At 39.2% G+C, this 13,073-nt stretch overlaps 1 pseudogene; it reads left to right on the plus strand.

Moving 5' to 3' along the window:
- The first annotated feature begins 701 nt into the window (after positions 1–701).
- LOC122738707 lies at positions 702–9,321 on the plus strand (annotated as a pseudogene).
- The last annotated feature ends 3,752 nt before the right edge of the window (positions 9,322–13,073 follow it).

Here is a 13,073-nt window from a genome sequence, read left to right on the forward strand (position 1 = left end):
AAAGATGAATAGCTCTTGTCGCAAGAGAACTCGGCAGGTATTACATCCAAATAGCAGGTCTTTCTGAAGAATTTTGGAATTGATTGTGAAACATAGGAAACACTGGCACAGTACCACGTAGCATAGTGTTGATGCATCAAAGAAGGCACTGGCACTGGCAAATTACACCTTTTTGGGAGAAATGGTTGCAGTGATGTGGAGCACTGTGGAGCAGGAGTAGATTTTTGCAATCAAAACTAATCTAATCAGGGCAGCTAGGTGGCAGAGTGGATAGAGCACTGGCCCTGGATTCAGGAGGACCTGAGTTCAAGTATGATTGTCACTTTCAGGAAAGTACCACATGCTATCATCAGTGCATTTGTTCCCACCATAATGGACCTAATGAGGTCAAAGAAAAAATTTATGAAGACCTGAAGACCCTCATAAGCATCATGCTAAAAACGGCTAAGCTTATAATTCTTGGTGATTTTAATACAATAGAAGGCACAGACTATCAGACATGGCAGAGAACTCTTGGGAAGAACAGAATCAGAAACATCAACAGCAGTGGTTACTTACTATGGAAAACTTATGCATCTCATGACCTTATTATCACCAACACTGTCTTCCATTTATCTAAATGCAATAAGACTTCATGTATGCAACCTCACTACAAATATCTTGCATTAATAGACTATGTCATTGCAAGGAAAACATAGGATATGAGAGTGATGAAGATGATGTGTGGCACAGAGTGTTGGATTGATCATAGATTTATCCTCTACAAGCTAAACATTCACATTCAACAAAAAGCAGCAGCCCTAGGCAAGATGACTACCAACAGATTAAAATGTTTCTCTGAGCAGAAACAGTTCATTGCTAACTTGGAGCAAAAGCTGAGGCAACACACAGTTGGCAACACAAGCAGAAAAGGAAGTGGACAGCTTTCAGGGGATTTGGTGTGCAGCACTGCATTCACTCATCTGGGCCAGAACACTGGCAAACATCAAGACTGCTTTGATGAAAATGATGGGGAAATTCAGTAGCTGCTAAACAAAAAATGAGAACTCCACAGGATTTACCAGCAGGATAGTTCCTCTGTCTTTAAGAGGCAGTGTTTAACTCCATCAAAAATAAAGTGCAGGGGGCAGCTAGGTGGTGCAGTGGATAAAGCACCGGCCCTGGAGTCAGGAGTACCTGAGTTCAAATCCCCGGCCTCAGACACTTGACACTTACTAGCTGTGTGACTCTGGGCAAGTCACTTAACCCCCATTTCCCCGCAAAAAATAAAGTGCAAGTGAAACTTAAAGAGGATACAGGAATCTTTACCTCAGTAAGAAGGGAGATGAAATTCCATTTTACACTAATAGAAAAATCAAAGTGCTTTCATTATGTCCTGGAAGGCTATATATGGGCTAAAGGTAAATAGTGCATCTTAATTACTCATAGCTGACAGAGCCACATTGATTAGTGATAGGACATGACCTTGGAGAGATGAGCTGAACACTTCCTAGTGTTCTCAACCACTATCAATCAATACTGATCGATTTTACCATATAGCTCAGGTTGAAGTCAATCCCTCTCATAGCTGACTTTCTTATTGAAGAGGTTTTTGAATGTCATTAGGCTCCTCTCAAGTGGAAAAGAAACCAGGTGCTAATTCTATTCCAGCTGAGATTTACTAAGGCAGAGGGTCACTGCTTCATATAAAAGCTGACACAATTTTTCTGGGCTACATGGCAAGAGGAGGATATTCCCCAGGAATTCTAGAATGCTCCACTGTCCATCTCTACAAAGAAAAGAGAAAACACAGGGAGGTTTTTCTCTTAGTCGCTGACAGCAAGATTCTTGCCAGAATCTCCCTTAATAGGCTGAACCTTCACTTAGAAGATGGTCATCTACTGGAGATCCATTGTGGCTTCAGAAAGGGTTGAGGAATGTTCAATGTGGTATTTGCTACTTAACAACTCCAAGAGAAATTCCAGAAGCAGAACAGAGGTCCATACACAACGTTCAAAGATCTAACAAGTTTTTGACACTGTCTGTCATGAGGGTTTGTGGAAAATTATGGCAAAATTTGGTTGCACAGAGAAGTTCATCAGTATTGTACATCAGTTTCATGATGGCATGCTTGCCCAGGTTCTGGATAATGGACAATGATTTCATGCTTTCCCAGTCACTAATGGAATGAAGCAGGTTGGCTGTGCTTGCCTCGATGCGTGATATTTTCTGCAATGTTGTCAGACACTTTCAACAAAGACAAAACATTATCAAGATTAGCTACTACCCTTGACAGTAAATTATTTAATTTGAAAAGCCTGCAGGCCAAGACTAAAGTGGAGGGAAGCTGGCTTTTTGTTCACAGATGATTGTGCACCCAATGCAATTTTTGAGGCTGAAATGCAATAAAATATGGAATCAATTCTTGCTTGCTTGTGCTAATTTTGGTCTAATAGTTAAACACCAAAAAACCAGAGGTTTTCTGTTTTGTAGAAACTATGCGTATGTGAAACCATTGGTTACAGTAAAATGGATACATTTTGAGTGCTGTGGATAAATTCACTCACCTTGGAAGTATACTTTCCAGGGATGTCCACATAGATAATGAGGTTAATACACACATTACCAGAGCTAGCTCAGTGTTTGGGAGGCTTCCAAAGTGTGGGAGAGAAGAGGTATTAGACTGCTTACCAAACTGAAGGTCTAGAGAGCTGACATTGTTGTATGCCTGTGAAACCTGGACAGTATACCAGCACCATGAAAGAAACTAAATTGCCTTCCATTTGAACTCAGGAGGATCTCTGAAGCTCACCAGGCAAAATAAGGTACAGACACAGGTCCTTTCTTGAGCTGAATTGCCAAGCATTCAAACTCTACTGCAGAGAGGCCAACTCCAAATGTCTGGACACATTGTTCAAATTCCAAAAGTACATTTGCCTAAAAGACTATTTTATGGAGAACTTACATAAGGCAAGCACTCACTTGGAGGTCAGAAGAAGTGATACAAGGATATTTCCAAGGTCTTTCTGAAGATTTTGGAATTGATTGTGAAAACATAGGAAACACTGGCACAGGACCACCTAGCATAGTGTTGCTGCATTGTATTCTATGAGCAAGCAGAATTGCAACTCAAAAGAAATGAGATGTGCACATTTAGAAACATTTCCACTTCAAAATGTGGACTATTTGTGTTCATACCAAGTTTGTGTTGGTCTGATGATCTACAATTGGACAAACTGTACCTTGACCCCAACATAGTGATATCATTTTGGTTTTCTTTGAGAATGAAGAACAACAACCACCAATATACTTAAATACACACACACACACACATATATATATATATATGCACACATATGTTTGTGTGTATATCTATCTATCTATCTACCTATCTTCCCCATATGATTATTTTTTCATTTTCCTAGGTAAATTTCTTCCTAGCTGAAAGCCTACATTTTTTGTCTTTGAGAATATCATTCAAAACTTTGCTCACTTTGATAGTGGTACCTGCCAAATCTTACATGATCCTGATTGTGTCTCCTTGGTACTTGAACTCTTCCTTTCTGGCTATTTGCAGATTTTTTCTTTGACCTAGAAACTATAGATTTTGTCTATGACATTCCTGGGAGTTTTCATTTGAGACTTTCTTTCAGGAGATGACCAATTGTTTCTCTTTTCACTTTGCCTTCTGGTTCGAATAGGTCTGAACAGTTTTCATTCCCAGTCTCTTGAAATATGACAGAGCTTTCAAGGATACTAAAAGTATCCCCCCTTAATCTATTTTTTTTATAGGTCAGCTGCTTTTAATATGAAATGCCTATACTTTATTTTTCAATATTTTGAATTTATTTTAATATTTCCTGTTGTCTCATGGAGTTATTAAATTATTTTTAATGTTTTTATTAAATAAATGTTATCTTTTATTTTTATGTCACCAAAATTTCAACCAGTATCTATTCCCTTCCCCTTCTCAGAGAGCCATCCCATATAAGAGATTATATTTTTAAAGGGAAAAAAAGAGGAAGAAGAGAAAATATCAGCAAAACTAATCAATGGATAAAAAAGTTTGAAAATATATGCAATGTTAAAAAAAGGCGGGGGAGGGAGGGAGGGGCAGAGCCAAGATGGAGAAGAGAAGCCAGCAAGTTTCCTGAGCTCTCCTTTGGTTCCCTCAAAAAGAACATTAAATAAAGCCTCTAAATGGATTCTGAAACTACAGAACCTACAAAAAGACAGAGAGACACAATCTTCCAACTGAAGATAATTTAGAAGACTTCAGGAAAGGTCCGTCTCACTCGGGCAAAAAGAGGGCGCAGCACACCTCAGCGCAGAGCAGCATGGAGGGGGTCAGGGCAAGTAAGTAGGAAGTTCTAGGCCACAGCCAAGCAACTGAGGCCCCTTGATCCTTACTCAGAAAGTTGATGGTGCAGCAGGCCAGTGGTAAGATCCACCAGCACCAGCTGAGAAGCCAGGCTGCCAGCTAGAAGGCCACCCACAGGACTAGACCTGGCCATCACAGCATGTCAAGAGCAAGCACAGGGAGCAAGCTCAGGGCAGTGAGAAATCTACAAGCCATAGAGGCCTCAGTGTAGAAAAGCCAGTGACACAGCCCCTATCCCCCAGCACAAGAAGCTTGAAACAGGGACCCTGGGGCCCCAGGAACAGACTTCAACTTAAAAAAAAAAGCTGCAACATGAGTAAGAAACAAAAAAAGCTCTTACCATTGAGAGTTCCTGTGTCCCCCGAGAAGAGCTAAACACAAACTCAGATGAGGACAATACTCTCAAATTGCCAACATGTAAAGCCTCAAGAGGGAAGATGAATTTGTCCTCAAGATCAAAAAGCCTTCTTGGAAGAGCTTAAAAAGGATTTTAAAAAAAAGTAGCAGGATATAAAATAAATCCACATAAATCGTCAGCATTTCTATACATGACCAACAAAGTCCACCAGCAAGAGACAGAAAGAGAAATTACATTTAAAGTAACAGTTGACAATATAAAATACTTGGTAGTTTTACTTGCCAAGACAAACCCAGGAACTCTAGAACAGAATTACAAAGTGTAAGTGTCTGAGGCCGGATTTGAACTCAGGTACTCCTGACTCCAGGGCCGGTGCTCTATCCACTGTGCCACCTAGCTGCCCCCCTAATATGGGCTTATTTAAGGATTTTATTTCCTCTTCAGTTAACCTGGGCAGTTTGTATTTTTGTGAATATTTATCCATTTCATTTAGATTGTCAAATTTATTGGCATACAGTTGGGCAAAATAGTTCCTAATTATTGCTTTAATTTCCATTTCATTGGTGGTGAAATCACCCCTTTCATTTTTGTTTGTTTGTTTTTTTGTTGTTGTTTTAGTGAGGCAATTGGGGTTAAGTGACTTGCCCAGGGTCACACAGCTAGTAAGTGTTAAGTGTCTGAGGCCAGATTTGAACTCAGGTACTCCTGACTCCAGGGTTGTGCTCTATCCACTGGGTGGGGGGAGGGGTGCAGCTACATGGCACAGTGGATAGAGCACCGGCCCTGGAGTCAGAAGGACCTGAGTTTAAATCCAGCCTCAGACACTTGACACTTACTAGCTGTGTGACCCTGGGCAAGTCACCTGACCCTCATTGCCTCAGCAAAAAAAAAAAAAAAAAAATCAATTGAGAGAGGTAGAAGAAAAAATGGGGAGAGAAATGAAAGCAACACAAGAAAATTATGAAAAAAGAATCAGGGGGCAGCTAGGTGGCACAGTGGATAAAGCACCACTCCTGGATTCAAGAGGACCTGAGTTCAAATCCAGCCTCAGACACTTAACACTTACTAGCTGTGTGACCCTGGGCAAGTCACTTAACCCCAATTGCCCTGCAAAAAACAAAAAAACAAAACAAAACAAACAAACAAAAAAAGAATCAGCAGCTTGGAAAAGGAAGCACAAAGATTGACTGAAGAAAAACAATTCCTTAAAGAATTCATTTGGCCAAATGGAAAAGGAGGTGCATAATCTCATTGAAGAAAGCAATGCTTTAAAATTTTTAATTGCACAATTGGAAGCTAATGACTCCTTGAGACACCAGAAATCAGTCAAACAGAATCAAAAGAATGAAAAAACAGAAGAAAATGTGAAATAACTCATTGGAAAGACAACTGACCTGGAAAATAGATCTAGGAGAAACAATTTGAGAATTATTGGACTGTCTGGAAGCCATGATCAGAAAAAGAGTCTAGACACCATATCCCAGGAAATTATCAAGGAGAACTGCCCTGATATTATAAAATCAGAGGATAAAATCATCATTGAAAGAATCCACCAATCACTTCCTGAAAGAGACCCCAAAAGGAAAACTACAAAGAATATTGTAGCCAAATTCCAGAATTATCAAGTGAAGGAGAAAATACTCCAAGCAGCCAGAAAGAAGCAGTTTAAATATCATGGAGCCACAACCAGGATTGCACAGGACGTGGCAGCTTCAACATTAAAGGATTGCAAGGCTTGGAATATGGTATTCCAGAAGGCAAAGGAGCTTGGATTGCAGCCAAGAATCTATTACTCAGCAAAACTGATCATTCTCTTTCAGGGGAAAAGATGGGACATTCAATGAAATAGGGGACTTTCAAGGTTTCCATATGAAAAGAACAGAACCAAATAGAAAATTTAATCTCAACACACAAAACTCAAGAGAAGTTTAAAAAGGTAAACAGGGGGAGAAAAGTTATTCAATAAGGTTAAACAGTTTACATCCCTACATAGGAAAATAATACTGTGATGAAATAATGGGATTTAGCAGATACTCAAAGACCCACCTGGAGATTAATCTATACTGATTGAATCAAGTGAGAGTAATTGACTGCTAATTAAGCCTACTTCAAGTTAATTGGATTGTAGTCACACCTGGCTATCCCTTAAGCCAGTTTTGCCCACCAATAGTTGGAAGGTTTTGGGAGATGAGGAAGACTTGGCCAAACAAGATGAGTTTGTTGATCTAGGTGACGTGTGACTTAATTTTCTTTTCAGTTGCTCAGAAACTGTGGAAAAGGAGGAACCATGAAGATTGTAATGGATGTCAGATGTTCTGTCTCTAGGCACTGAAATGTATCATGGTATGGCCTAATATGGAGAGAATTTTTGTGATTTCAGCTATGTCATCACTAGCCCAGTGGTTAGGAAAATGGACGGTCCTTGTTTTGTATTTTGTTTAACATGGTTATTGAAAGACTATGCAACTGAAACTATCTCTAGGAGTGTTAATTTACTGCAAGGTGTTATAACTTGCCACTTGAATAGGATCGTGTCCTTTTGTATAATTAAAAGGAAGTAAATCTTCACTTGTTACCAGGTGAACAACTTCTTTGTGAAGCCAGCACAGTGCTTAAATGTATCCAGGATGATTCAGGTCAGCATAGAATCTGTGGGAAACTCGTTTGCACAGACTTCAAGATTGCCTTCCTCGGAGATGTATCTACATTGGATGATAATGAGCCTCAATTTAAGAATAAGGTGATAGGAGAAAATGATATTACATTGCACTGTGTTGACGAAATTTATGGAGTGTTTGATGAGAAAAAAAACCATTGTTTGGACAACTGAAGAAATACCCTGAAAAGCTCGTCATCCACTGCAAAGACCTCCGAGTATTTCACTTCTGCCTGAGGTACACAAAGGAAGAGGAAGTTATCATCTCCCAAAAGAGGATTTTTCAGGGAAGAAACAGACCACTTAATCAAAAACCTGGGCGAGAGAATTAGCAAACTAATCAATTCTTCTGATGAACTTCATGACAGTTTTCGAGAATTCTATGATAGCTGGCACAGCAAAACTGTTGACGATCACCGACTGTTGCTCCCTCACATAGAGGGTCCGGAAATTAAAGTCTGGGCCCAGCGCTGCCTGCATTGGATTCCAGAAGCCCAGATCCTGGGAGGTGGCCCAGTGGCCACTATGAACAGAGTCTTGGAAATGATGGAAGAGGTTCAGAGCTTGCAAAAGAAAATTGATGAAAAGCACAACAGCCAGATGGCCTCTCCTCTGGATACCCTTTCACTACTAAGGAAGCCTGCTCGCTTGTCCTCTTTATTTCCTTTTGCTTTGCTCCAGAGACATTTCTCAAAAAGGATTGTCAGTGGCATAATTCATCATACCCAGGCTCCTAAACTACTTAAGCGATTGTTTCTGTTTTCCTATGCAAGTGCTAAACAAAACAGTACAGCCACAGGCCCCCCACACCAAACTGTGATGTTTGACACGATTAAAGACTGGCATTGGGAGCTGGAGCGAACGAAAGGAAATATAAAATACAAAGCAGTGAGTGCCAATGAAGGCTATAAAGTCTGTGAAAAACTGCCAGCCTACTTTGTTGTTCCTGTTTCTCTGCCTGAAGAGGATATCTCATGTTTTCAAAGACGAGGTATACCAATTTGGTGTTGGTCTTGCCATAATGGTTGTGCTCTTCTGAAAATGTCAGCTTTCCCCAAAGAACAGGATGACTCCATTTTACAAGTACAGAAGGCTTTCTTGGATAGAATTTACAAGATCATCCACAAGCCACCTTATGAAAATTTAAAACTGAAGAACTGTCAAATACTTTCATATCCCTACAGGAAATCCAGGCCTCGTACTCTAAATTTAAACAGCTATTCCTAATAGACAACAGTTCTGAATTTTGGGACACAGACGTGAAATGGTTTTCATTATTGGAAAGTAGTGACTGGCTGGACATCATCAGACGCTGTCTGAAAAAAGCAATAGAAGTTGTTGAATGTTTGGAAGTACAAAATGCAAATGTTCTTCTCATAGAGGAGAATGCATCTGACCTGTGCTACATAATCTCCTCTCTGGTACAAGTGATGATGGACCCATACTGTAGAATCAGGTTTGGTTTTTCAGAACCTCATCCAAAAAGAATGGGTAATGGGCGGGCACTGTTTCTTGGATTGATGCAACCATCTACGCCAGAATGATAAAGAGGAGGTTCCTGTTTTCCTGCTTTTCTTAGACTGTGTTTGGCAGTTGGTACAACAGCATCCTCCAGCTTTTGAGTTCACAGAGACTTACTTGACTGTTTTGTCAGATAGCCTGTACATACCTATTTTTAGTACCTTCTTCTTCAATTTACCATATCAGAAAGATATTAACATGGGTAAGGAAAGCCAGGACTCACAAAGCAATCCTTTGAGTCTCCTCACCGTTTGGGATTGGTCTGTTCAGTTTGAACCTAAGGCTCAGATTTTGCTCAACAATCCTCTTTATGTAGAAAAGCCAAAACCAGACAGAAGTCAGCGGAGAGCACCACATTTTAAACACCAGGGATAGCTTTCTCTACCACTTACCCAAACTAAACCAAGACTCTTCTTAAAGAGATAGTTCCTCGTTTTGGCCCACCAGCCCGCATTGATTCTGACAAAGGCACACATTTTACTGATTCGATTTTATCCCAAATCTACTCTTTCTTGGGAGTGACTCCAAAATTCCACATGCCCTACCACCCACAAAGTTCAGGCCAGGTTGAACGTATGAATAAAGAGTTTAAGAGTATGATTGGCAAATTATGTACTGAAACCCATTTGAAATGGCCTGATGTTCTACCATTGGCATTATTCTATCTACGCAGTAGACCAAGAGGAGAACTTCATATATCTCCTTATGAAATGCTTTTTGGTCACCCTCCTATCCAAGCTAAAATTTTTTCCCCAGTTTATACATCACTGGTGGGAGGTGATACTTCTGTTGCCTCCTATATACAGGAATTACAGACTAGACAACGTGAACTCCATGAGGCAGGAGCTGTGGTCCAGGCTGGTCCTTTAGATTTTTCCTTGCATGAATTAAATCCAGGAGACAAAATATATGTAAAGAATTTTCAGAGAACCAGTGGAACACAGCCTGCTTGGGAGGGACCTTTTCAGGTATTATTGACAACTCCTACTGCCATTAAAATTGGTGAAAAAGACTCTTGGATTCATTGTTCTCATGTAAAGCCTGCACCATTCATAGGTAAAGAGATTTCAGATAAAACTCAAGTAGACACTAAAGAGCAAAAAACCCTAACAATAGCAACTGTTAAAGAGCAAAGAGAGCCCAACAGCAACAGGCAGTTCCCATTTGATAGTCCCACTGATCAGTTAAATGCTTTGGGACTCAGTCTTCATAAAGTATTGGGAGATGGAAATTGCCTCTTTAGGGCCTTAGCAGATCAGCTAGAAGGTCACTGTAGGAATCATCTCAGACACAGATAAGAATTTGCTTCCTATATGCTTAACCATAGAACTGATTTTGAATCTTTTACAATGAATAACTCTCCTTTTGAAGAATATGTTAATGAATTGAAACAACTTGGAAAGTGGGGAGGGAATGATATGATTGCAGCATTTGCTAGACATCATCAACTGAATGTGGTAGTTCATCAGCTGAATCAGCCCCTATTGAAAATCAGTGGCACAGACAAAACTGATGCTAGAGAACTCCACATTTTCTACCATAAAGAACATTATGATAGCATTAGAAAAACTAATGACAATTCGGAAACCCCTGCCACTTTGACATGCAGAAAATTGGGGAACCAGTTAAAACAATGTGGCATACCCCAAATTCTGACTGCTTAAATACTTTAACCTTAACAAGCTTTTCCTTCTGCAGGTAAACCGCTTGTTTGTTTGGTTTTTTTTTGAACCATGAGTTTAATGAGTCTGTTTATGGTATTATGTTTAAAACCTATTGCTTGATTTATCAATGGACATATTGAATATTGAGTCTTATTTCTTTTTGATGAATTGTTTATCACTTTAAGTATCTGTTACTGTCATATTAGATAGAGAATGCATGTATAAGATAATGTGTTTACTTGCTAAAAGAAGATTATGTAATAATGTCTAATATTATCAGTCATTTACATTCATATATCATTTACATGTCATTGTGACTATGTATATTGTGGGTATGGTTTGGAATTATTGTATATATTACAAGTACATCATCAGTTATGCAGCATAACATGCATTTTTACCATCATACTGTCTTTGGTGAAATTAATATGAGATTTATGAATTATGGAAACTTATCATCTCTGAGACTAACTGCTCTTACAATGAGTTTGATATAGGCCCTGTAGAGAATATATGTACAACAGGAGGAGAGACAGGTACATGTAAGTCTATGGTTTGCTTATGATGGCAACTATATAGACCATAATTGCTGGACACAGTCCAGTTTCTTCCTCTCTCCCTTCTAAAAGTTTTCTTTTTCTTTCACTAAATCTGATGGCATAGTCAGAATTACTAGAACAATTACTGGATGTCTCAAAACCATGAGATGTGGTATGATAACCTTTCCATAACATTTTCAGGTGTCCTGAACGCATTACTAAATTTGGTTTTGATCCAGACACATGGTGGTAAGAAGTGTTATAGATTGCATAACTACCTCAACCCTCTATTATATAAAGGAGGGAATGTAATGGAATGTACTAAATTTGATCATTGACAACGCTATGCTAAGGTTTAGTAAAAAATCTAGCAATTCAGTTAAAGAAGAATCCAGCTTTCCAGACCAGAATCCAGCTTCCTCCTGATGACATCTTACCCACTCCAAGAAGACAAGAGAACTGAGCAAAGACTTACAAAGACTTAATTATTTTTTTACTGTTTCATCTAGGAACACCTGTTCCTAGAAGAAACAAAGGGGGGAATGTGATGAAATAATGGGATTTAGCAGATGCTCAAAGACCCACCGGGAGATTAATCTATACTGATTGAATCAAGTGAGAGTGATTGACTGCTAATTAAGCCTACTTCAAGTTAATTGTATTGTAATCACACCTGGCTATCCCTTAAGAAGGTATTGTTCTCAGAAACTAGACTGTGAACTCAACTTCAAAGACAATGGATTTGGATGATGCCAACCAATCACCTTGAAGCAGTGTGTAAGGACCGCCTCTGTTCCAGATGTATAAAAAAGCTTCCACAAACAGCTTGCAGGAGGGAGTTCCTGATTAAAGCAGGCTCGTGGAGGAGGACTTCAGGAAGAACCCAACCAGGCTGGAACTCTAGGCTAGACTGGAGCTGAAGCTTCTGATTTAAGGCGACCACAATTTAGATTTTAAACATCACAATACTTATAACTCTTGAGAACTGTATATCTATTTTGGTATACAGAAGGATTATACACAGAGGGCATAAACATAAGTTGTCATTTATGTGATGATATAAAGAAAATTAAGGGGTTAAAAAAAGGAGTTTGTGTGGAATGGGGTTAATTACATCATATGAAGAGGTACAAAAAAATCTGTTATAATAGAGGGAAAGCAGGGAGGAATGAACATTGTTTCAACCTTACTCTCATTAGATTCAATTCAAAGAGGGAATAACATACTCATTTGGTTTTGTTTTGTTTTGTTTTCTTTTTGTTTGTTTTTTTTAGTGAGTCAATTGGGGTTAAGTGACTTGCCCAGGGTCACACAGCTAGTAAGTTTCAAGTCTTTGAGACTGAATTTGAACTCAGGAACTCCTGACTCCAGCTGCTCCAAAAGATAGCCGAACGTACATTCATTTGGACAAAGAAATTTAGCTTATTCTTTTTTTTTTTTTTTGGCAGGGCAATGAGGGTTAATCGATAAAACTAAGAACTGGTTTTATGAAAAAACCAATAAAATAGATAAACCACTGGTTAATTTGATTTAAAAAAAAAGAAAGAAGAAAACCAAATTACCAGTATCAAAAATGAAAGGAGTATGGGGCAGCTAGGTGGCACAGTGGATAGAGCACAACCCTGGAGTCAGGAGTACCTGAGTTCAAATCTGGCCTCAGACACTTAACACTTACTAGCTGTGTGACCCTGGGCAAGTCACTTAACCCCAATTGCCTCACTAAAACAACAACAAAAAAACAAACAAAAATGAAAGGGGTGATTTCACCACCAATGAAATGGAAATTAAAGCAATAATTAGGAACTATTTTGCCCAACTGTATGCCAATAAATTTGACAATCTAAATGAAATGGATAAATATTCACAAAAATACAAACTGCCCAGGTTAACTGAAGAGGAAATAAAATCCTTAAATAAGCCCATATTAGGGGGCAGCTAGGTGGCACAGTGGATAGAGCACCGGCCCTGGAGTCAG

Source organism: Dromiciops gliroides, chromosome 2 (genome assembly GCF_019393635.1).
Source record: "Dromiciops gliroides isolate mDroGli1 chromosome 2, mDroGli1.pri, whole genome shotgun sequence".
NCBI classification, from domain to species: Eukaryota; Metazoa; Chordata; class Mammalia; order Microbiotheria; family Microbiotheriidae; genus Dromiciops; species Dromiciops gliroides.